The sequence below is a fragment of the Mus musculus genome, chromosome 16 (genome assembly GCF_000001635.26).
Source record: "Mus musculus strain C57BL/6J chromosome 16, GRCm38.p6 C57BL/6J".
Taxonomy (NCBI): domain Eukaryota; kingdom Metazoa; phylum Chordata; class Mammalia; order Rodentia; family Muridae; genus Mus; species Mus musculus.
In genome coordinates this window covers 52,792,390-52,816,192 of record NC_000082.6, presented here as the reverse complement: position 1 = coordinate 52,816,192, position 23,803 = coordinate 52,792,390, and the positions used below count along the sequence as shown (strand labels likewise).

The following is a 23,803-nucleotide window of genomic DNA, read 5'->3' as shown; positions in this document are numbered from 1 at the left end:
TAATAGTTCTGCCCATTTAGAGTTCAAATGATATCTCACTTCCTGGTTACCCCTCCACAAAACCCCCATGCCACATCCTCCCTCTCTTCCCTCCCCTTTTCCTCTATGAGGTTGCTCTCTCACTTTCCAATCTACAGCTCTAGCATTTCCCTCCACTGGGTCATCAAATTTCCACAGGACCAAGGGCCGACCCTCCCATTGATGTCAGACAAGGTCATCCTCTGCAACATATGAATCTAGAGCCATTTTCCCCTCCTTATGCACTTCTTGGTTGTCTAGTCCCTGGGAGCATTGGGTGGTCCTGCCAGCAGATGTTGTTCTTCCTATGGGGTTGCAAACCCCCTCTTCTGCTCCAGTCCTTCTACTAGCTCACCCACCCTCGAGCTCACTCTAATGGTTGGTTCTAAGAATCCACATCTGCATCAGGCAGTTGCTGACCGAACCTCCTAACAAACAGCCACACCCGGTTCCTGTTAGCAAGCTCCTCTTGGCAAAGGCAGTAGTATCAGGTTTGGTGTCTACAGACAGGATGGATCCCCAGGTCGGGCAGTCCCTGGATAGCCCTTCCTACAGTCTCTGCTCCCTTCCTACAGTCTCTGCTCCATGTATTTGTCCGTCTATCCTTTGGACAGGAACATTTATAGGTTAAAAATTTTGAGATGGGTAGGTGGCCCCATCCCTCAACTGTGGACCATGTCTATTTACTGGAGGTAGTCTTTACAGGTTCTTTCTCCCCTTCGCTGCACATTTTGGCTAAAGTTATCTCTGTAGTGTCCTGGGAGCCTCTCATTTTCCTGGCATCTGGGACCCTCCAGTGGCTGCCCCCCATTCCTCATGCACCACTGCTACATATTTTTTTTTGATTTTCTGACCTTCTATACCTATCTCCCCACCCCTTCAGTGCCTAATACTGACCCCCTTATTTCCTCCCTTTCTCTCTCCCTCCCAGACCCCTCCTCACTCTATCTCTCGAGACCATCCTGGTCTCCCCTCAATGCAGGACTGAAGCAACCATACTCCTTCCATACTCCATCCAAGGTCTTTCTTCCTATGGTCTGTGGGTTTTATTGTTCAGCTTCTTTGAGTGTGTGGAGTGTAGCTTGGTTATCCTTTATGTACATTATGGCTAATATTTATTTATAAGTGAGTGCATACCATTCATGTCCTTTTGGGTCTCAATTACCTCACTGAGAATGGTATTTCCTGGTGTCATCCATTTGCCTGAAAATTTCTTGATGCCCTTGATTTTAATAGCTGAGTAGTATTCTATTGTATAAATGAACCTCATTTCTTTTATCCATTCTGAAGGTGATGGATATCTGTTCCCCCCCCCCAGTTTCTAGCTGTTATGAATAAAGCTGCTATGAACATTGTGGAGTGTGTGTCCTTGTGGTATGGTGGAACATATTTTGAGTATATGCACAGGAGTGGTATAGTTGGGTCTTCAAGGAGAACTGTTTCCAAATTTCTGAGAAACTGCCAGCTTGATTTACAGAGTGGTTGTACAAGTTTGCACTCTCAATAACAATGGAAGAGTGTCTCCCGTGTTCCACATCTTGCCAGCATGTGCTATTGCTTGAGTTTTTGATCGTATCAATTCTATGAGTACAAAATGAAATCTCAGGGTCATTTTGATTTGCGTTTCTATAACGACTAAGGACATTGAACATATCATTAAGTGTTTCTCAGCCATTTGAGATTTATCTGTTGAAAATTCTGTTTAACTGTGTATCCAATTTTTTAATTGGATGGTGGTGTTAGTGTCTAACTTATTGAGATCCTTATAAGTTTTGGATATTAGCCCTCTGTCAGACGTGGGATTTGGGAAGATCTTTTTCCCAATCTGTAGGATGCAATGTTGTTCTGTTGACAGTGTACAGAGACTTTTCAGTTTCAATTCATTCCTTTATTACTGTTGATCTCAGTGTCTGAGCCATTGGTCAGGAAGTTGTCACCTAAACCAATGAGATCAAATCTATTTTTCACCTTCTATTCCATTATATCTAGTTTATCTGATTTTATGTTGTGGTCTTTATCCACTTGGAGTTGAGTTTTGCGCTGACTGATAAATATGGATCTATTTTCATTGAAGATGCTTTGTTTTTTTCACTGGATGGTTTAGGCTTCTTTTTCAAAAATCAACTCTTCATAGGTGTGTGTGTTTATTTCTGAGTCTTTGATTAAATTCCATTGTTTAACCTGTCTGTTTCTATACTAATATCATGCAGTTTTTATTAGTGATGCTCTGTAGTACAGCTTTAAATCAAGGATGGTAATACATCCAGAAGTGCATTCATTGTACAGAATTGTTTCAGCTCTCCTGGGATTTCTTGGTTTTTCATATGAAATTAAGAACTGCTCTGTCAAGGTTTGTAAAGTATTGTGTTGGAATTTTGATGTGAATTGCATTGAATCTAGAGATTGCCTTTGGTAAGATGGCCATTTTTATGGTGGTTATTCCCCCAATCCATACACATGAGAGATCTTTCCATCTTCTAATATCTTCTTCAATTTCTTTCTTTAGAGAGGTAAAGAACTTTTCATACAGGTCTTTCACTTGCTTGGTTAGAGTTACAGCATGATATTGTATATTATTTGTGGCTCTTGTGAAGGGTGTTGTTTTCCTGATTACTTTATCAGTCCATTTATTGTTTGTATAAAGGAGAGCTACTTATTTTTAAGTTAATTTTATATTCAGCTACTTTGATAAAAGTATTTATCAGCTGTAAGATTTCATTAGTAGAGTTTTGGGGGTCACTTATGTATACTATCTTATCTGGTGATAGTGATGCTTTTAATTCTTCCTTTCCAATTTGTATGAATGTGATCCCTTTTAGTTGTCTTATTGCTCTGGCTAGAATTTCAAGTGTTATATTGAAGTGATATGAAGAGAGTGTATAGCCTTGCCTTGTTCCTGATTTTAGTGGAATTGCTTGAAGTTTTTCCCAAAGACACTTTCAACTATAGAAGCTGAATGACTCCTTCATTCACTCAAATTTGCTTATCTTTGAGAAAAATGGATGGGAGCCAGCCCCAAGGTATTTCTTACTGTGTAAATCAACAGCTTTCAGACTGTTGCTTGATCTACCAAGCAGCTTTTGCCTCTGTTTTGAGGACGGAGTGTATCTGTGCACCTGGGTGAAAATCCAAGTGGTGTCCTCTATCTGGTACCATCCACACAGCAGAGAGTAATAAATGAGAATTTTTGGAAGTAGCATTGTATAGATTTGTGAGTTTTTTCTTTTGTTTCTATGGAAAATTCATGAAACTATTACCATGTTAAGACACAAAATTACAAAATTAAGGACACCATATATCCTTGAGTTTGGGTTATTGACACTCACGTAAGATTCCAACATAAATGAGCCCTTACATGTTTTGAAAATTAAGGTATTAGAATGTCACATACGCTCAGGATGTATTGCTCCAGACAGCGATAGAAAAGATTAATTTTTATGAATATTTGGGAAGTAGTAATTTGTCAATACTTTTGTTTCATTTACCTCTCTGATACATAAATTTTTTCAGAAAAATATTCATATTTTCATTTTACAAAAAAACACATCCAATCTTTCTTACTCTATATATGTAACTAATATATGTTACTTCACAAGTATTATATATTCTCAAGTGGGTTTTGCAAGGTTCATATAACTTACTTTAATCTAACTTTACATCTTCTAACCATTGTACACTCATATTTATTTGAATTTTACAGAGATAATATACTGACTAAACATTATCTAATGATATTTGTACACATTATAATTATCAGAATTTACAGTGTGATAGTTTTTTGATTACCATTGTTGCAGGGGTCTTTGATAGTTATAATAATACAGCTTTATAGGTCTTTTAAAAGGTATATTCTAACAATGCTCTTTCAAAAAAGATTTAATATATATAAAGTTTCATTTATATTCAGGTGTTATTCAGATAGAATATTTTTACAGACACAAACCCATTCAATAAATATTTTAATGAAAATATTTTATAAAATTTTGAAGATAAGCTAAATATAAAAATGATGCTATTTATGGAATTTTGAAACATTCTATTCAAGGCATATTCAGGTGGGAGCCTGATTCCAAGCAATACAGCTTCTTTTGCTGTGGTTGTGAGTGACATAGGAAAAGCAATGATACCACATCCAAATCTCAGAATAGAACATGAAGTGAATAGATTCCTGGATGTGGTAGCTGGTTAGGCTACTAGATCAATTGAATACACATTTAACTTCAAGAGAAAAAAGACAGAAGTTCATGTTGAAAGGACATCATCTTATAATTAACTAAATATGGCCCTCACAAAATGATTACTGACACAAAACATCTTGATAAACCTGCATTATCTATATTAACTATTTGGTACTTGCTAACTAGATAATATAGTGACTAAAATATATTGACAGACTCACACCTATCTTCTTTCATAAAAATTAAATATTTCATACTTTTGGAGTGATGAATTCTTAATAATTTAAGGCAGTTTAAAATCCCTGAATTTGGATCTTACACACACACTGAATGACTTTTTAAATGTCTAAGTAAAAAAATAGCATTTATTTTTGAAAAGTTTCTTTCTGTTTGGGTACATATATTGCTCACATCTCTGCAGATTTTGTAGCACGGTAATGTTGTCCTTCTAAAATCTACCTCTCTGAATAAATGATCTGTCTCTTAACCAATTCACTGTAGACCAATGCCAAAAAATTCAGCAGGCAGTTGATTGACGTGTACCATATGTTCTCTCTGAAATTTGAGAGAATTCATCTAACACATATGGTGAATTTCGATTACTCTAGGCCCAAACTCCATGCCTGTATTATTACATCTGGTCTGTATTTCTTTATTTCACCCACAGTTATGCTTTCACAGTTAAGACACTGAGCTGTGCCTTCAGCTTACTTTTCATTCTTTTTCACCAGAAACATCAGCTTAAAATACTCTAAATCTTTTGAAATCCTGCTGTCAAAGATATTTGTAAATTAAATTATGTTACACTTCTTGTAGAACCAGCCATATGACATTTTTACCTTGAATCTCAGAATATGGAAAAAGTCTTTGCAAATGAAATTAAACTCCTGTACTATGTTACATATATTTCCATGTGTCTTATGCTTTTGTTAGTTTTATTTTTGGTTTTTAGGATTTGAAAAGATAAATTTAATGCTCTAAGACATTGACTGAAGATACTGATCTTTCTTATTTTCATATAGTAGTTCTTAAGACCACTTAGCTGACTATTTCTGTGAGGAAAGGTTCACAGGTATAGAGCTACTTCATGGAATACCTAGCATGTACACACCAGAATTGAGCATAAAATTTCAATGTAATGATCTTATCAATGATCCATAGCAAGATAAGAAAGTGAGTGTTTATAACTTTTGATACTTGTATTTATTTGTGTGTGGGATGTGTGGGGAAGTCTGAGAAAAACTGGCAGAAGTAAGTTAATTGCTTCCATTACATTGGATCTGGTCATTGTGCTTGGTGCCAAATTACCTTTACCCACTGAGCTATCTCACTAGCAAATAATACCCCAGTTATCCTCCAAACATACCATCAATTTTATAAAACTTCACAATATGGTGTCCACCTTGTCAGAGCATGTACAAAGTAATTAGAAAAGTAGCACAAAAATATGTGTAATGAAAACTTAAAATACTCTCTCTTTAAAAATAAATAGTATTGGTTATATTGTAATAATAACAACAATAATAAAGTGCATGACATATTAGATCTCAAAAAGCATAAGCACATTTAAGTTGACGTATATGGCTTTTTTTTTATTTCTGTTGAGCAGGATTTATGAAATTTTAATGATTTAAGGAAGCTTAACAAGCCCAACATTTAAGTTCCAGGGTGTTAAGGTTGGGCAACAAAAGTAGGGTAAAAAATGAGTAGAGAAAAAAAATGGTATATATAAATATTACCTAATTCTTCACACGCTTTTCCCTGCAAAGCCGGTCTCAAGCTTAAGAACTCTCTAGTTATGCTGTGCATTAAGCCTGGCTTCCTTGATTGCTCACTGTGCCCTACTATAAAAGGTTCCAAAAATCATTTTGAATTACTTCCCAGGCCAAGGATGTAGAAATCGAATCCTTTTCTTATAAACAAAATCAGATGTAGCTTTTATTTGTTATCCCTCTCAGTACACTGAAGCACTATAAAGCCACAGATGCCAGCTACCACCCTATTTCTCAGTTGGAGTTGTGGTAAGTGGCAGAGTTTGTAAAGGCGCCTCCTTGGTTTAAATATTTTATATAGATGCCAATTTCCATTCTTATGGAGCATTTAATATACATTCATTTTAGATTTAAGAAAAATAAAATATGTCATTTCTGTGAGAACAAAAAAACCTAAATTTGAATCCTGTTAGTCCTCTAGTCCATCCATGATATTTACAGTCCCACATGTAAGGGTATAGGAAGAGCTAAAAGGAGTTAGCTTAAAGCATCATTTGAGTTTTAGACTCATAGGCATATGCAGTACAAGGGTAATAGAAGAAGCCCTTTCTGTAATTCCCTCTCATTTGTACATCATATTTTATATAGTATTCATATCTTGGAATATTGTAAAGTATTAAATACAGAGAAAATACTGATCTTGTAAGGTTTTACCCATTTCTTAGGGCTGCAACACTACTGTGTCACAGACCTTCAAGTTGAAACAACAGTGATGCTGAAGTTTGACTCAGATGGATGAGGTCCTGGGCTTTTCCGAAGTATTGGGTAAAAGTTGAAGAGATTTATTCCCTCATAGTTCAAATAGGTAAGTTCCTACCATCAGAGATTGGGTCTTCTAGAGTAGCAGTTCTTTCTGGGTCACGACTACTTTGGGGTTGAAAAGCACTTTCACGGGGGCTGCATATTGTTGTTTTAGATAGATTCTCACTCTGTAGTTTAGGCTAATCCAGAACTCACTATGTTGTCCAGGCTGGCCAGAAACTTTTAACAGTCCTCCTGTCTGGCCTTTCCCTCTGAGTCCATATGTGCTTCAAGTTTTTCTTCTCTCTCTCTCTCTCTCTCTCTCTCTCTCTCTCTCTCTCTCTCTCTCTGTCTCTCTCTGTGTCTCTGTATCTCTGTCTCCATATCTCTCTGTGTCTCTGTCTCTACATTTATCTGTGTCTCTCTGTCTCTGTGTCTCTGTCTCTCTCTGTATCTCTCTCTGTCTCTCTGTCTCTGTCTCTGTCTCTCTCTCTCTCTCTCTGTTATTTTATTTATTTACATTTCAAATGTTGTCCCCCTCCCGGTTTCCCCTCTGCAACTCCCCATCCCATCACTCCTCCCCTTTGTCTCTAGTAGGGTGCTCCCCTACCCACCCCCCCATTCCCACCTTACCATTCTAGCACCCCTTTATGCGGGGATATCAAGCTGCCACTGATGCCAGATAAGACAATCTTCTGCTACATATATAGCTGAAGCCATGGGTGTCTCAGTGTGTACTCTTTGGCTGGTGGTTTAGTCCCTGGGAACTCGGGGGGATCATTGTTCTTCCTATGGGATTGCAATCTCCTCCAGCACCTTCAGTCCTTCCCTTCACTCTTCCATTGAGTTCCCAGGGCTCAGTACAATGGTTGGCTGTGAGTATCTGCATCTGTATTGGTCACATGTTGGCAGAGCCTCTCAGGAAACAGCTATATCAGGCTCCTGTCAGCATGTACTTCTTGGTATCAGCAATAGGGTTTGATGTCTACAGGTGAGATGGATCCATAGGTGGGCCGGTCTCTGGATGGCCTTTCCTTTCATCTCTGCTCCAGTTTTTTGTCTTTGCATTTCCTTTAGATAGGAACAATTCTGGGTAAAGTTTTTTGAGATGAGTGGGTGGCCCCATGTCTCATCTTGGGCCGTGCCTATGTACTGGAGATGGTCTTGACAAGTTCTATCTCCCAGATATTTAGGCTAATTTCATACCCAATGAGTCCTGGGAACCTCATGCTTCCCTGGCATCTGGGACTTTCTAGTTGCTACCCCAAGTTCCCCATCTTCCATTGCTATATATTTCTTTTCGTTAGATGCTGAAAAAGCTTTTGACTATAACACCCCTTCATGTTAAAGGTATTAGAGAGATCAGGAATTCAAGGCCCATACCTAAATACAATAAAATCAATATACCAACAGCCAATATCAAATTAAAAGGAAAAAACCTTGAAGCAATCCCAATAAAATCGGGAACAAAACAAGAATACCCATTCTTCCCATATCTGTTCAGTATATTTCTCAAAGATCCAGGTAGAGCAATAAGGCAACAAATGGAGATCAAGGAGATATAAATTGGCAAATACCAAGTCAAGGTATCATGGCTGCAGATGATATAACAGTATACACAAGTGAACCCCCCCCAAATTCCACCAGGGTACTCCTAAACCTGATAAACAACTTCAGTGAATATAATATAAAATTAACTCAAACAAATCAATACCCCTCCTCTACTCAAAGGATAAATAAATGGGCTGAGAAAGAAAATAGGGAAACAACACCATTCATAGTAGTCACAAATAATGTAAAATATCCTGGTGCAACTCCAATCAAACAAGTGAAAGATCTATATGACAAGAACTTCAAGTCTCTCAAGAAAGAAATCAAAGAAGACCTCAGAAAATGGAAAGATCTCCCATACTTGTAAATTGGTAGGAATAACATAGTAAAAATGGCCATCCTACCGAAAGCAATCTACAAATTTAACAAAATCGCCATCAAAATTCCAACACAAATTTTCACAGAATGGAAAGAGCAATTTGCACATTCATAGGGAAAAGCAACAAACCAAGGATAGCAAAAATAATTCTTAATAATAAAAGAACTTCTGGGGGAATCACCATCCTTGACCTCAAGCTGCACTACAAAGCAATAGCAGTAAAAACTGCATAGTACTGGTACATGACAGTTAGGCTGGAATAGAACTGAAGACCCAGAAATAAACCCACACAGTTATAGATACTTGATCTTTGACAAAGAAGCCAAAAATATACAATGGGTAAAAGAAAGCATCTTCAATAAATCATGCTGGTCTAAGTGGCAGTTTCTATGTAGAAAAATGAAAATAGATCCATAGTTGTCACCTTGCACAAGCTCAAGTCCAAGTGGATCAAGAACCTCAACCTAAAACCAGATGCACTGAATCTAGTAGAAGAAAAAGTGGGAACTAGGCTCAATCTTATTGGCACAGGAGAATTTCCTAAAGAGAACTCCAATGGATCAGACTCTAAGATCAAGAATTGATAAATGGGACCTCAAGAAACTGAAAAGCGTCTGTAAGGCAAAAGACAGTTAATAGGACAAATCAGCAGCCTTCAGGTTTGGAAAGAAATCCTCACTAACCCCACATTCTATAGAGGGGTAATATCCAAAATATATAAAGAACTCAAGAAGCAAGCTAACATCCAGAAAACCAAACATCCCAATGAAAAAAATAAGGTAGAGAACTAAACAGAATTCTCAAGAAAGAAATCTTGAATGGCCAAGATCACTCAAAGAAACGTTCAAAGTACTTAGTCATCAGGAAAATGCAAATTTAAATGACTCTGAGATTCTACCTTACACCAATCCAAATGGCTAAGATCAAAATCTTAGATGACAGCACATGTTGGCAAGGATGTGGAGAATGAGGAATACTTCTCCATTGTTGGTGGGATTTCAAACTGGAGCAACCATGCTGGAAGTGAACATGGAGTTTCCTCAAAACATTGGAAATAAATCTACCTGAAAATTCAGCTATTCTACTCCTGTGCTTATATACCCAAAAGATGCCACACCATGCCACAGGGACACGTTCTCTATTATGTTATTAGTGGCCTTATTTGTAATAGCCAGAAACTGGAAACAACCCAGATGTCCCACAAATGAAGAATATACACAGAAAATGTGCTTCATTTACACAATAGAATATTATTCAGTAATTAAGAACAAGGACATCATGATTTTTGCAGGCAAATGGATGGAACTGGAAAATATCCCCTGTGAAGTAACTCAGACCCCAAAAGACATACAATATATGGTATGTCCTCACTAATAAGTGGATAGTAGCCAAAGAGTACAAAATACCTAGGATACCATCCACAGAACTCAAGGTTAACATGTATAAAGGCCCAAGTGAGGATGCCTCAATCCTGTTTGGGAAGGAGAAGAAAATAATCCAGGGATGCAGAGGGATAGAGGGATCTGGGTGGGAGATGGGAGGGGGAGGAGGAGAGGGGACATGATCAGTTATTGGGTGAGGGGAGACAGTAGAGAAACCCTGAGGGCCAGAAGAATGAATGGAAATATGCAACTTCGGGGGGGTGGGGGGGGCAGGGGAGAGGAGGTTAGGTGATCCTCTAGAAAACACCAGAGTCCTGGGAGGTGAGAGACTGTGTCAGTACTCAAAGAAAGGGACCTCAGAGGAAATGCCCAACATTGGGGTGAGGGAACTGGTGGAGTCCATCTCCAGTAAAAAGACAGGGCATCAAGCGAACTCATGAACAGCCATCCCATATTCAAAAACTCTGACCCAGAATTGTTTCTGTCTAAAAGAACTGCAGGGACAAAAATGGAGAGGAGACTGAGGGAAAGGAAGTCCATGTAGTGACTGGCCCTACATGGGATCCATCTCAAGGGGAGGCTCTGAGTTTTGACACTATTACTGAGGCTATGGTGTGCTTACAGAGACTAGCATGATTGTCCTCTGAGAAGCCAAACAAGCAGCTGACTGAGACAGATGCAGATACTTAGACCCAACCACTGGACTGAAGTCAGGGACTCTTAGGGTTGAATAAGGGAAAGGTTGGAAGAAGCTGAGGAGGAGGGCCACCCCATAGGAAGACCAGCAGTCTCAACTTATCTGGACCTCTGAGATCTCTCAGACACTGAGTCATGAACCAGACAGCATACAGAACATTGTCTGAGGCACTGACACATCCATAGATGACTGCCTTGTCTGGCCTCAGTTGAGGAAGGGGCACCTTATTCTTGAGGCCCCAGTGATTAGAGAGGCCTGGCAGAGAGGGGAGTGGGGAACAACCTCTTGGAGACAGTGGGAAAAGGAATGGGTTGAGGAACTGTGGGAGAGGGAACTGGGAGGGGGGCAATAGCTGAACTATAAAAAAATAAAAGTAATTTTTAAAATTTCCTTATTTTGAAATGCATCATCACTTCTGATATTTATCTTGAGCCTACCGTTAGTAGATAGAATAAATATTTGCAATATAAGATGGAAAAAGAAATAATTTTACATCGTTTCATTTGGAAAAACAAAGTGCAATGTACATTTTCCTCAGAGCAATAAAATAAGACCTCTATGTTCCTCTGTGTTCTTGGAGGGTATTAAAATGCCTTATGTCTTCTTAAAATCATCTGACACTAACTGTCTTAGAAGACAACTCTGAACTCCCAATGATTCTAGCCAAATAAAAACTATTCTTAGGCACAAAGCTCATCACCTTATCGGAAAAGGAGAAATTTTATTGTTTAGGGATGTTAATATATCACAGAGTGACAATATGGTACCACATTTTACCTTTGAACTTATATTTTTAAAAGTGACATATTATAAAAAGTCACTTACTCCTGGCATAAGAACTACATTCCAATGGATAAATCTGAGTTTAAAAAAACACATAAATTAGGAAGTGATTATCCACAGTACAAATGGTTCACTGCAGGGTTGCTGTAAATACCTACTAGCTATTTTAATTGTTTACATTTCAGTAACTCCTGCATACAAGGGCTAGGTGGAATAAAAATGCTTTAATGCTAAAAACAAATTCCTAAGGACCAATTAGAAATAAAGAATAAAATAGTCAGTAAATTGCAAAAGCCCTAAAGGACAAGATATGAAGTATGCTATTTCGGGAACCAAGGAGCTAAGAGAATGTAAATGTATGTGTGTCTTACAGCAAAGAAAAAGAGCTTTGTAGACCTACTGTCAAAGTGTTTGTAAATCAAAGTAACACAGATGGCTCCATAATTAAAAGCCATGGCTTCTCTTCATAGAGGACTCAAGTTCAATTCCCAGTAGTCTGAAACTCCAGTTCCAAGGAGATCTGATGTTCTCTTTTTTTCCACACATAGGCACCAAGCAGGCACTTGCAACACAGCCTTATATACATTATAGACACTCATACACACAAATAAAATGAGTTAAAATATCCATGAATCATACCAAACCATCTAAATATGGTTACATTTACATGGGGAAAATCTGGTCACACTGAAACTTTTTAAAATTAATTTATTTATTTGTTAATTTATTTTTACCTCCTAATCACTGTCCCCTCTTCTCTCCAAACAAGGTTCCCCTCAACCCCCTACGCTTCTCCTCTGATTGAGTGAGTTTCCCTGAGATATCACCCAACTGTGGCATATCACCTTTCTGCAGGATTAGGCATATCCTCTCCCTTTGAAGCAGTCCTGTTGGGGAATGGATTCCACAATCGGGAAATTGCTTTAGAGACAGTAGAGACAGTCCCTACTCCAGTTGGGGGGACCCACTTGGATACTGAGTTGCACATCTGCCTCATATGTGCTAGAACTGGGGGATGGGGGGAGAACTCTGTCCAGCCCATGTATGCTCTTTAGGTGTTGGCTGAGTCTCTGAGAGTTCCTAAGGGTTAGTTGACACTATGGATATTCCTATGGCATTCACATCCCCTTCGGGCCTTCAATTCTTTCCCCAGCTCTTCCATAAGAGTGCCTAACCTCCATCCAAAGTTTGGCTATGACTATCTGTATCTGTTAGGGTCAGATTCTGTGCAGAGCCCCTCAGAGGACAGTTGTCTAGGTTCCTGTCTGCAAGCATAACAGAGATAATTAATAGTGTCAGGGATTGGTGCTTGTCCATGGAATGTCACGCTGAGCTGGTTACTGGGTAGCTATTTCCTCAGTCTCTGTTCTATCTTTTTCCCTAAATTTCTTTAAGGCAGGACAATTTTGGGTTGACATTTTTGTGGATGGGTTGATGTCCTTATGCCTCCACTGGCAGACCTGTCTAACTATAAAAGTTTGCCTCTTCAGGTCCATATATGCTTTTAAAGTAAAATACCTATTGAGTGTTCACACTCAACTATAAATTTAAAAGATGTAAAATTTATTAGATCACCTGTTAATTCAAAATTAACTTATGGAAATGTAAGCCCAAAAGCTAAATAACTGCCTTTTTACGTTCTATTATATATCACCTCTTATAATCAGTTAGTGAACAAAGAGAGGGTCCAAATGGGGGAAAGCATATTCTATAGTAAAATCATGCTATTAGAAGTTGGCTTTTCCAGCAAGCAAATATCACACTGATGTTAGTGATGAGGTATTTTAGCAAGCACCTTTTAGATGAGCTCTTGTAAAATTGTGGTGCAGGGAGCATGATAAGTCTGCCAAGCTTCAAAGCAGTCAAGCTTTGAACCTCAGCCATATTTATCAAAAACTCTGTAGTTGCACTATAGCATCAGAGTTGTACTGTCTTGGGCTAAATAGGGCAATCTCCTTTGGCCTCATCAACCAATGGATGTGGTGAACCTTAGAATTTGCCAATTTATGCAACTGGAGGATCAATTTCAGAGCTTCCAAAATAAGGGTTGAAAATTTCTAAAAGAATACATTTCAAGCTGGGCATGGTGGCACACGCCTTTAATCACCATACTAGGAAGGCAGAGTTAGGCGGATTTTTGAGTTCGCCAGCCTGGTCTACAAAGTGAGTTCCAAGACACCCAGGGCTATACAGAGAAACCCTTTCTCAAAAAAACAAAACAAAAAAATAATAATAATACATTTCAAATATTCATATTAATGATGTATAAATGCTTATCAGTTTATTTATGACATTTTGTTGTAGGTTTTGTTTCTTTTTTATAATTTAAAAGTGTAATTATACTAAAATTTAACACAGTCAAAACAGTCATAGGAGAAAATTTAAAACTCAGTTGTCATTTGTTCCTGTTCAAGGATGAAAAATTCCAAGAAAACAAAGCAAAACAAAACAAAACACCCCACTTCCCACTTAATATTTTATTAAATGAGGATGTATTCAAGTATTGTATTTCTTAGCTGCATGCCTGTGCTGATACCCACAAAATTTGACTCCAAGAACTGTTCAGTATTCCTATAGACATCAATATCCATTTTATCTACCTTTTTAAATTTTTTTTTTTTTTTAATTTTGTCTATTTTAAATAAGCATAATTACATCATTTCTCTGTTTTCATTTCCCCATTCAACCCTTCTCTCTCAAACTGCTCACCTCTTTTTTTAATTGTTGCTACACACACACACACACACACACACACACACACACACACACACACACACACACCACATCACATCACACCACATCCCATAGTCCCAAAATCTTTATACTGTTGAGGACTAACTCCTATAAGAAAAACTATAGGCCAGTAAGATATGCTCCACATATTAGCATTCAATATCAAATGGTAATCCCTAAAATCATATACATATGATTGACATTATCAATTTTATTTACCACTCTATCCAATATGAAGTGTCAACATATTTGATATTTAAAACTAACACTAAAAAATACAAATGTGTTGAAACACATTCATAGCTATCACTGGGCATATAGTGTGCTTTAAAATGTTGGGTGACACTCCTTTATTCTTGGGTTGGTTTTGGGAATGAATGAGATGTTTTGAATTTTAATAATCACTTCATTTATTTATGTGTATTCTCTAGTATGATGTGATTTCTTTTTGAATTTGATGAATGCTAAGGCAGAGAAGAGATAGATTAAGGCAAGAATCCAAGCTCCATTCAACTTTTCTGTTAGGATTGTATATTAAATTATGCTGGGCCATCGTCCTATTGTTACTATACTAACTTTTGAAATAGAAATGTTCACTGAGTTAGTACCATTAAACAGTGAGGTAACTTCCAAAGATGAGCAACACAATTATTTCTCCATTCTTTCCCCCCAAGATTTTGGGCCTTTGTAGCAAATTAGACCTAAGGTTAATGCTCCCATTAAAGTGTATTGTGGTTATACCATTAAAGTGTATTGTGGTTATAGTCACCATTTTTTCAAGTAACATATATTTCAAAGAACTTCAAATATTTTATTCACTTGATCAAATATATTAATAGTAACTTGCTTTCATATCTTTACCACATCAAAAGGATCCATAAGTACAGGCCAACCAAAATAGTGTTGTTTGCATAACCACATAATAAATACAGAAAACACATATGTTTGGAAGCATTCATTTTGGTGATCTTATTAAAGCCATGCAACACCATTGTGAAATGTATCCTGCTCGCATATTCAGCTTTATAGACCTGAAAAACAAAAACAAAAACATGTAATTTGTTTATATCTATCAATTGTGTGGTGACTTCAAGATTTGATAAGCTCTAATAGTTTAGTGGGCTTTTGTCCATCAAGTCCATTATCCTCAAAACAAAGAAATTCCATGCTTCATAGTTCACAAGAGGGACAGATATGCGTCAATTATCCAAAATAAATTTTGACTCCTGGAAATAGTGAAAAACAACATTTCTGTTAATAATTTGTTACAGTATTTCAGCCAATACCACACATACCAAACTATTTACAATCGATTTCACAAATATTTTCTTTGAATTCAGAATGCATAATAGTGTAAAAGAGACAGTGCTGGGATGCATGAATTTTTCCTTAATTGACGACTCTTTTCCTGTACTTCATGCGGTATCCAGGCCCTGCCGATACTTGGCATGGAAAGGCAGAAATCAATGAGGTTTAATTTATGAAAAGCCACAATCAGAGTGGCTTTAGAATATGATTTTGGGCACTTTAACTATCTTGCAAATACCACTAGCATCGGAGAAAGAAAACCACACAGCTCACAGGCATAATGTAAGGACTACATAAGAGAACTTTGTGACTGATGAATGTCAGGGGCCACCTAGTCCTGCCATGACTATCAAAAGAAACTGTGTGGTTGGCAAGTTCGTATGGTTTAATGAAAAGAGGAATGTGAGTAGGAAGGGTAAGTGACAAAGTGTAAGGGAAGACTGAGTGGGCAACAGATCTCTGTAGGAAGCCACAGGAAAGCTAGGACTGCCACATACAAGATCACATCTATAACTCCAACTGAACAATACAGATGGAGTAAAGAAGCTATTCACAATCTCTGAGAACGTTAGAAAAGAGATCAGTGCCCTAGAGCTAAATAATAGGGACTTTGAACTTACATTTAGGGGCAAAACATTTTTTCTTTCTTTCTTTTTTCTTTTAGTTCTTTGAACACCTGCACAGTTGGATTAACTCCCACAGGAAGTTCATGAATGGATCTTACCGTGCACATCCTAGGAGAGGTCAGAGATGGCAGCCGCCACCCCAGGGGACTGAGATTCACAGAGGGAAGACACATCTATACAGTCTTACTGTAAATAAGCACTGTGACTTCTAAAACAGAATTGCAAACATTTATTTGTTAAATAAATTGCATTTCTGATCTTCAGTGCCTTTGGAAATTACAGCTTAGAATGGTTGCTCCTTATAAGAGGGCATGCATTAGGATTGGACAAAAGAAGATAAAAGCAAGCATGATTGGAAACCATGCCTATTGCTCTGTACACTGTAGTTTTTGAAGATACAGCCTAATACCACCTCGCTTCAATACTATGACTGGATCCCTAATCAAAATCCATTCTCCTGTGTAACATGTTTTTCATTCTCTGATGTCCTCTGTAAAAATAAAACAAGCAAGCAAACAAAAACACAATTGAGCAAAATGTTCTGCTGAGTAATATTTGCTTGCTAAAAGTGGCAATTTTACCCAATTTGTACAGGTAAGGTATTTCAACTGCAAATGGGCAAATTGAAAACGTATTTCACTATTTTGTAAATCTCAAGCTAAATGCATAGAGATGAAGTTTGGCTGTGTGAAATAAGAAGTTTTCACATTCATTCTTATTCTTTTTAAAGAATGAGATTAGCCTCTTTGAACATGTACAAATTCAGTGTGTGCTATTTTTCTCCCAGTAAGAGAATAATTCTACTATTTATTTATTCATTTACTTATTTGTCTATTTGTTTGTTGTTTGTTTAAATGTATTTACCTATTACTTCAAGCTAAGAAAAACCACACTCCTATTAACTATTCACTCAGTCTTTTTTTTTAAAGCAGTACAAATCACTAAGAGAATGATCGTCAGGAACCTAAAAGATAAAATCCTTTTTAAAATTCTTCTGTAGTATAGAGAAACTTTGCTTCATTGTGGCCATATTTCTTGACCTTTTCTTGAGGCTCTGATTCTTTTTTAACCACCTCTCTTTCTAATATTGGCATAAACTTTCATATACAGCCACAATCCTATATAATAGAATTATGATTCTAGATCAAAGGTATACTTTTTTATCTTAAATATTGATTCAGGACTTCATTGAAAGTGACCAGTTAACATACTGCATGAAGAATTTCTTGTATGTACAAAGATGTGTCTAGATGCAAATTTTATTTTAATAATTGCCTACTACAAAAAATACTACAAGCATAGGACATTCAAAACCCCCTAGTTATTTGAAATAATATATTCATTTATAAAACAACAGATGTGAACTACTGCCATGAAACATTTCTAGTCCAGGAGATAACACCACGTGCCTGTTAGTATAAAATCTGTAAATGATAGAGGTATTTGCTCACCATAGTTTCAAATCTAAGAGGGGAACTCAGATGATACAAATAGATTATTAGAAGTTAATCCCCTTCCTTCTTCTTGAGTTTCATGTGTTTTGTTTCTGGGCTTCTATCCACTTATCAGTGAGTACATATCATGTGAGTTCTTTTGTGACTGGGTTACCTCACTAGATATCCTCCAGATCCATCCATTTGCCTAAGAATCTCATAAATTTATTGATTTTAATAGCTGAGTAGTACTCCATTGTGTAAATGTACCACATTTTATATATCCATTTCTCTGTTGAGGGACATCTGGGTTATTTCCAGCTTCTGGCTATTATAAATAAGGCTGCCATGAACATAGTGGAGCATGTGTTCTTATTACCAGTTGGAACATCTTCTGGATATATGCCCAGGAAAGGTATTGCTGGATCTTCTGGTAGTACTATGTCCAATTTTCTGAGGAATCACCAGACTGATTTCCAGAGTGTTTGTACCAGCTTGCAATCCCACCAACAATGGAGCAGTGTTCCTCTTTCTCCACATCCTCACCAGCATCTGCTGTCACCTGAATTTTTGAACTTAGCCATTTTGACTGGCGTGAGGTGGAATCTCAGTGTTGTTATGACTTGCATTTCCCTTATGATTAAGGAAGTTGAACAATTTTTCAGGTGTTTCTCAGCCATTCGTTTTTCCTCAGTTGAGAATTCTTTGTTTAGCTCTGTGCCCCATTTTTTGAATGGGGTTATTTGATATTTTGGAGTCCAGTTCCCAAAGTGTGGATACTTCATCCCTCCTTAGAATGAGGACAAAATACCCAAGTGAGAAGTTACAGACAAAGTTTGGAGCTGAGACAGAAGGAAGGAAATGCAGAGACTGCCCCATTCGGGGATCCATACTATAATCAACCGCCAAATACAGACACTATTGCATATGCCAGCAAGAGTTTGCTGACAGGACCCTGACATAGCTTTCCCTTGTGAGGCTATGTCAGTGCCTGGCAAATACAGAAGTGGATGCTCACAGTCATCTATTGGATGGAGCACAGGGCCCCCATTGGAGTTAGCTAGAGAAAGTACCCAAGGAGCTGAAGGGGTCTGTAACCTTTAGGAGGAACAGCAATATGAACTAACCAGTACCCCTGGAGCTCGTGCCTCTAGCTGTATATGTAGCAGAAGATGGCCTCATTAGGAAGAGAGGCCCTTGGTCTAGCTAAGATTATATTCCCCAGTACAGGGGAATGCCAGGGCCAGGAAGCGGGAGTGGGTGAGTTGGGGAGCAGGGCTGGAGGAGGGTATAGGGGACTTTCAGGATAGCATTTGAATTGTAAATGAAGAAAATATGTAATAAAAAATTGTTTAAGTAAAAAAAAATTAATTAATCCCCTCTTTTCTACACATGAACAGAGTATCAGGAGAACACAAAGAAAGGAACAATTACCTCTCAAAGGACATAGTATCCTTACATAGGTTAAATTCAAAACAATATTTGAGAATCATTCGTGTATTTTCTTCTGAGCAATTGATATCCCGTGAGCTTAACTGACAAGGACTGAACTAAAGGTTCCAGAATTTCCTGACAGTTCTAGCATGCAGAATTTTTATTGAAGTCCAAGTGAGCCTGAAGCCTAGAGAAAGTTTCTTTGGAGTGTGTTTCACATTAAGATTATAATGTAAATTTTAAGTGAGTCCTTGAGCACATAAGCCAATTTTAAGGAAAAGGGCACTGAATTCACTGGATGGGAGACCACCTCTGCTAACTTAACATTCCAAATGTCTCAGGACAGAGCAATGGTCTTGATCATGTGCTTTAAAGATGGATCCACACAGTTTTTATTTTTATGAAACATCTCATAACTTGAAACCTTAGTCTCTTTAATTCTACATCTCAAATGTCTACACCTAACCAACTCTACAATTCTGAGGTGTGGTACTAATAGGATTCATTCATTCATTCATTCATTCATTCATTTACTTATTCATTCATTTTATTATTCTTTCAATATCACGGTGTTTGTTGTATTAGTTTATAGTATAAATAACTTAAATCTGTGATAATGCATGCATATATAACTCTGAAGATAATACTTAAGTTCTGCCACCATCATGTGATTCCACACATAGACAACACATAGCCCATAGTAAACTCAACATGGATAAATATCATTCACCATTTCCAAATGAAAAAGACAAACAGGAAAGGAAAGTACAATAAACATTTCTTTCTATCCTACGATATCCATGCCCTGTAAGGAAAGGCAAACATAGCCATATAACAGAAACCAAATCATCTTATTAACACAGCAATGGAGTCTAATTAAGACAGTGCACAGTGTTGATGTATGGTGCAATGACTAGTGACCGATACTGCCTCTCCCCACACAAGTGTGTTAATTACATGTTCTGCCACTGAAAGTCACATTCTAGTTCATAAGTCCTTAAGTGGTTAGATATATTTGCTAAAAGGTTACAACAGGTAACCATAGAATATATCATGTAGAATAAGAGAATTAAAAAGAAAACAGTAATATCAAGACACTTTGGCTTCACTGTTTGTAGTATCCCTAACCACAGCACAGCTATCTGCAATCTATCATCAGGCTGATTTTGCCTTTAAAACTATGCGATTGACAAAAAGAAAAAAGAAACTTCTTGCTACAAGTGCTCAACCATATACCCTTATTTGGCCACCATGCATAACAAAATCTATTATAAAAATAAAAATTTTACGACAATTTCCTTCAAATCAGTTTGTTCTTTACATCAATGTCCATATTTTCATATTTTCCATTTCTTACATTATATATAGAAGGTAATTTTTGCTATTTTATCTGATAGGATTTCTGGCACTATAGTACTGTCTGATATTCTTTTCTCCCTACAGTGTTAAATAATGGTATGGCTCCAGGAAGATGTACTCAGACTTGCCAGCCCGTGGCTTAAAGATTCATTAAAAATTCCTCACTGACTTGTATTAATACAAATTAGTAGTCAGAAAACATAATCCAGTGCAAGGTACTAATTTTTATTCAGATATTCTATTAGCATATAATCGTCTTTTTGAAGAAATTAAAGGTGCATTATTATACTTGATGGGGCATAAATTATAAAAGCAAAAATTTCTCTTGCAAGGTTCTGCAGTTCTCCAGTAATTATCCATATTGCACCCTGGAAACTAAAATTAAATACATAAATTAAAGCAGTAGGGGAGATAATAACACTGTAAAGGGGGACCAGATTTAGCACAGTATATCATACCTGAGGCTCAGCCTGAGAAGAGCCACCACTGGCTTGCTCACACAGGAATCAAAACAGATTTCCTACAGATCAGAGCTTGATTGAGAGTGAGGTGATCACTTGCCATTTGACTAAAGCAGTACTTTTGTTCAAGCAGTACTTATGTAAATAGGTCTCCTCTGCCTACTTTCTCAGCATATTCATGAAGTATCTCAATCTTTGAGATTCACAGGATGTGAGTCCAGCAGCAAGGTCAGTTACAGTTGCTATCTCTTCACATATAGAAAAATGAAACTTTCAGCTCTTAGCTCATAGAAGATGTGCACACATAGATTCACATCTATGTGCACCCCTTTTATCGAAAGTGGCTTTAGGGTGAATTTACAGTATTTATAAATTTCTAGCTACATGTAGTGATAATTGCTCCCCAGTTGACAAGCCTACAGGATCCCCATTCTATCACTAGTACTTCTTAATTGGAATAAAGATCAGTTTGACACTATTCTTAAAACTCAAAAGAATAAAAGCAAGTTTGAAATCCCATAGCATTTTATTTCCTTTTATGTAATGATTATTTCTGATAAGATAGGAAATGGATAACAAAAATCACACTATATATTAAGCATATTCAGTTTTAGACCCAAGAACAGAAAAAAATATTACCTTAAACATACTCCTTCTTTTTCCAGCAGGTAAAAATGGAAACTATTTTGTTAGGAATGTTGGTACCATATGCACAATTTGACATTCATCATATGTAAACCTCATATCTAAGAATTTGTACATGTAAAGACTTGGTAAAAAAAATCCTACATAAAAATCAAGAAATATGCCCTAAAATATGTACCTACCACTTGAACATTTTGTTATTCATAAGCTACCTTGACCATGAATTTAGTTGGCTGAATGGAGTTAAAATTTTAATACATGTCCCCTAATGTCAAGGCTGGACAAGGCAACTCGGCTGCAGGAAAAGGGCCCCAAAGGCAGGCAAAAGATTGAGAGACACCACCAACATCTACTGTTAGGAGTATGATTAAAAACATCAAGATAATAACCATAATATATGTACAAAAGACCTAGCTCAGAACCACATCAGCTACCTGATTGTTCAATCACAATGATCTCCTATGAGGCATGCTTAGCTGATTCTGTGGGCCATGTTCTTGTGGTGTCCTCAAACCCTCTGGCTCCTCCAATTCTTGCTTTTCTTCTTCCTCTTCCATAGGATCTGCCTTATGTTTTCCTGTGGGTCTCTGAAGAGTTGTTATGCCCCATTTGGTTGATATCCCAAGGAGACTTGCTTTACTTTGTAGTGAAGTGGAGGATGAATAGATCAGGGGGGTAGGGAGGTGGGGGGTAGGGATTTAGAAAGTAGAAAGAGGGGAGGCCAGCAGGATTGGTGGTTTGTATTTTAGATAAAGCCTAAAATGGTGTAAAAAATTGTTAATAAGTGATTGTGCTAGTGGGTACAGGAGAGAGAAGTACAGAGAATGCCAAAAAACTTAGAGAACAACTGAGATTGGTATAAGTATACATTATGAAAAAAATCTAAATAACAAGTACAATCAATTCTATGAATTATAGTATTCTTATACATTGGTAGAAATTAGTCATATATACAATACCTAAGTTGTCAAAGAAAACACTCCATCTTTATTCCTGTGACCACCTTAAGTAATACATGGCATGTGCAAAACCTGGAACTTGATAGGTGCACAGTAAGAACGAGCTAGGAAATCTTGTGAAATAGGGGTTGCATTGTTCTGTCCCAGATGTGAAAATGTAAGTGAAGGAAACTCAGGATGAAGAATAACTAAACCATGGACCACGAGTATCAAGTGCAGTCTGAACACACGCTCCATCTGCAGAGGATCCCATTAATTTCACTCAAAGGTTCTTGTGAAATTCTCCTAGGAAAACGGGTCCGTAGAATCCTGAGAGAACCACTCCCAGAAATAATGCACAGAGCTAAGGCCAAATAGTGCAAGGATGGAATGCCATTGAATGTAATAGTGCAATTTTAAAAATCCCACAACCCATCATCATTGAACAACTAACCCCTTCAGCTGTTAGTTATAAAAACTTCATGAAGAATTATAAAATTCCAGATTTCTTTTTGCATCATGAAAAATTCTCAAGGTGAACTACTCCAAAGAACACTTTGTAGCAAGTTCTTAATTTTACATTGCTTATACCAAAATCTAACCTCCTTTACACATCTATCTTCCAATAATCATGCAAAAGTATTCAGAATACAAAATGTATTGGATGTGAAAAATGATCACCTCAGTGTTCAAATTAAGACATAATTTGAGCAATATAAGACTTGAACTAAAACAGATGTCTAGTGAACCAAATGTGGAATCACAAATAGACTTATTACTATACTCATATTTGGACCACTAGATATCTGTTTTAGTTCAAATCTTATACTGCTCTAATTATGTCTTAATTTCCTATAGCTGATATAATTTTTGCCAGAAAATGATTAAAGCAAAGAGTAACCCTACATTTCCAAGAGACATAATTTTTTCTTCTTCTTTTAAAAACTTTTTATTGGTTCTTTGTGAATTTAATATCATGCACACCAATCCCACTCATCTCCCTCTCCCCTCATACCTACCTTCAACCCCTGCAACCTCCCCCTCAACAGAGGAAAAAATAATTATACTTTGGAAGCTATAGTGTGTCACAGTGTGTCCAACAATATACCCTCTGTCCATGCCCCTTTCACTGCAATGACTAGTTTGGTTTTGCACAAGATTTCTGCCTTATGTTACCCTACTGACACTAGAAATTTACTGGGACTCTTGGATAGGATAATATATAGTTGCCTTGTGTTATGAAGATTCTGTAGTTTTAGATCTGTAGAACAAGTCCTTTCATGTTCTCTAGCAGTTCATCGATAGGGTATGTGTTGGGGTGGGCCAATTCAAAGTCCTGGACCTGAGCTTGAGAAGTATCTGAAC

At 37.2% G+C, this 23,803-nt stretch overlaps 1 long non-coding RNA gene across 1 annotated transcript; it reads left to right on the top strand.

The window, feature by feature from the left end:
* The first annotated feature begins 448 nt into the window (after positions 1-448).
* 4930404A05Rik (RIKEN cDNA 4930404A05 gene) lies at positions 449-16,685 on the top strand. The gene is made up of 3 exons (NR_040495.1): positions 449-541; positions 6,634-6,773; positions 16,207-16,685. It is a non-coding gene; the product is annotated as an RIKEN cDNA 4930404A05 gene (long non-coding RNA).
* The last annotated feature ends 7,118 nt before the right edge of the window (positions 16,686-23,803 follow it).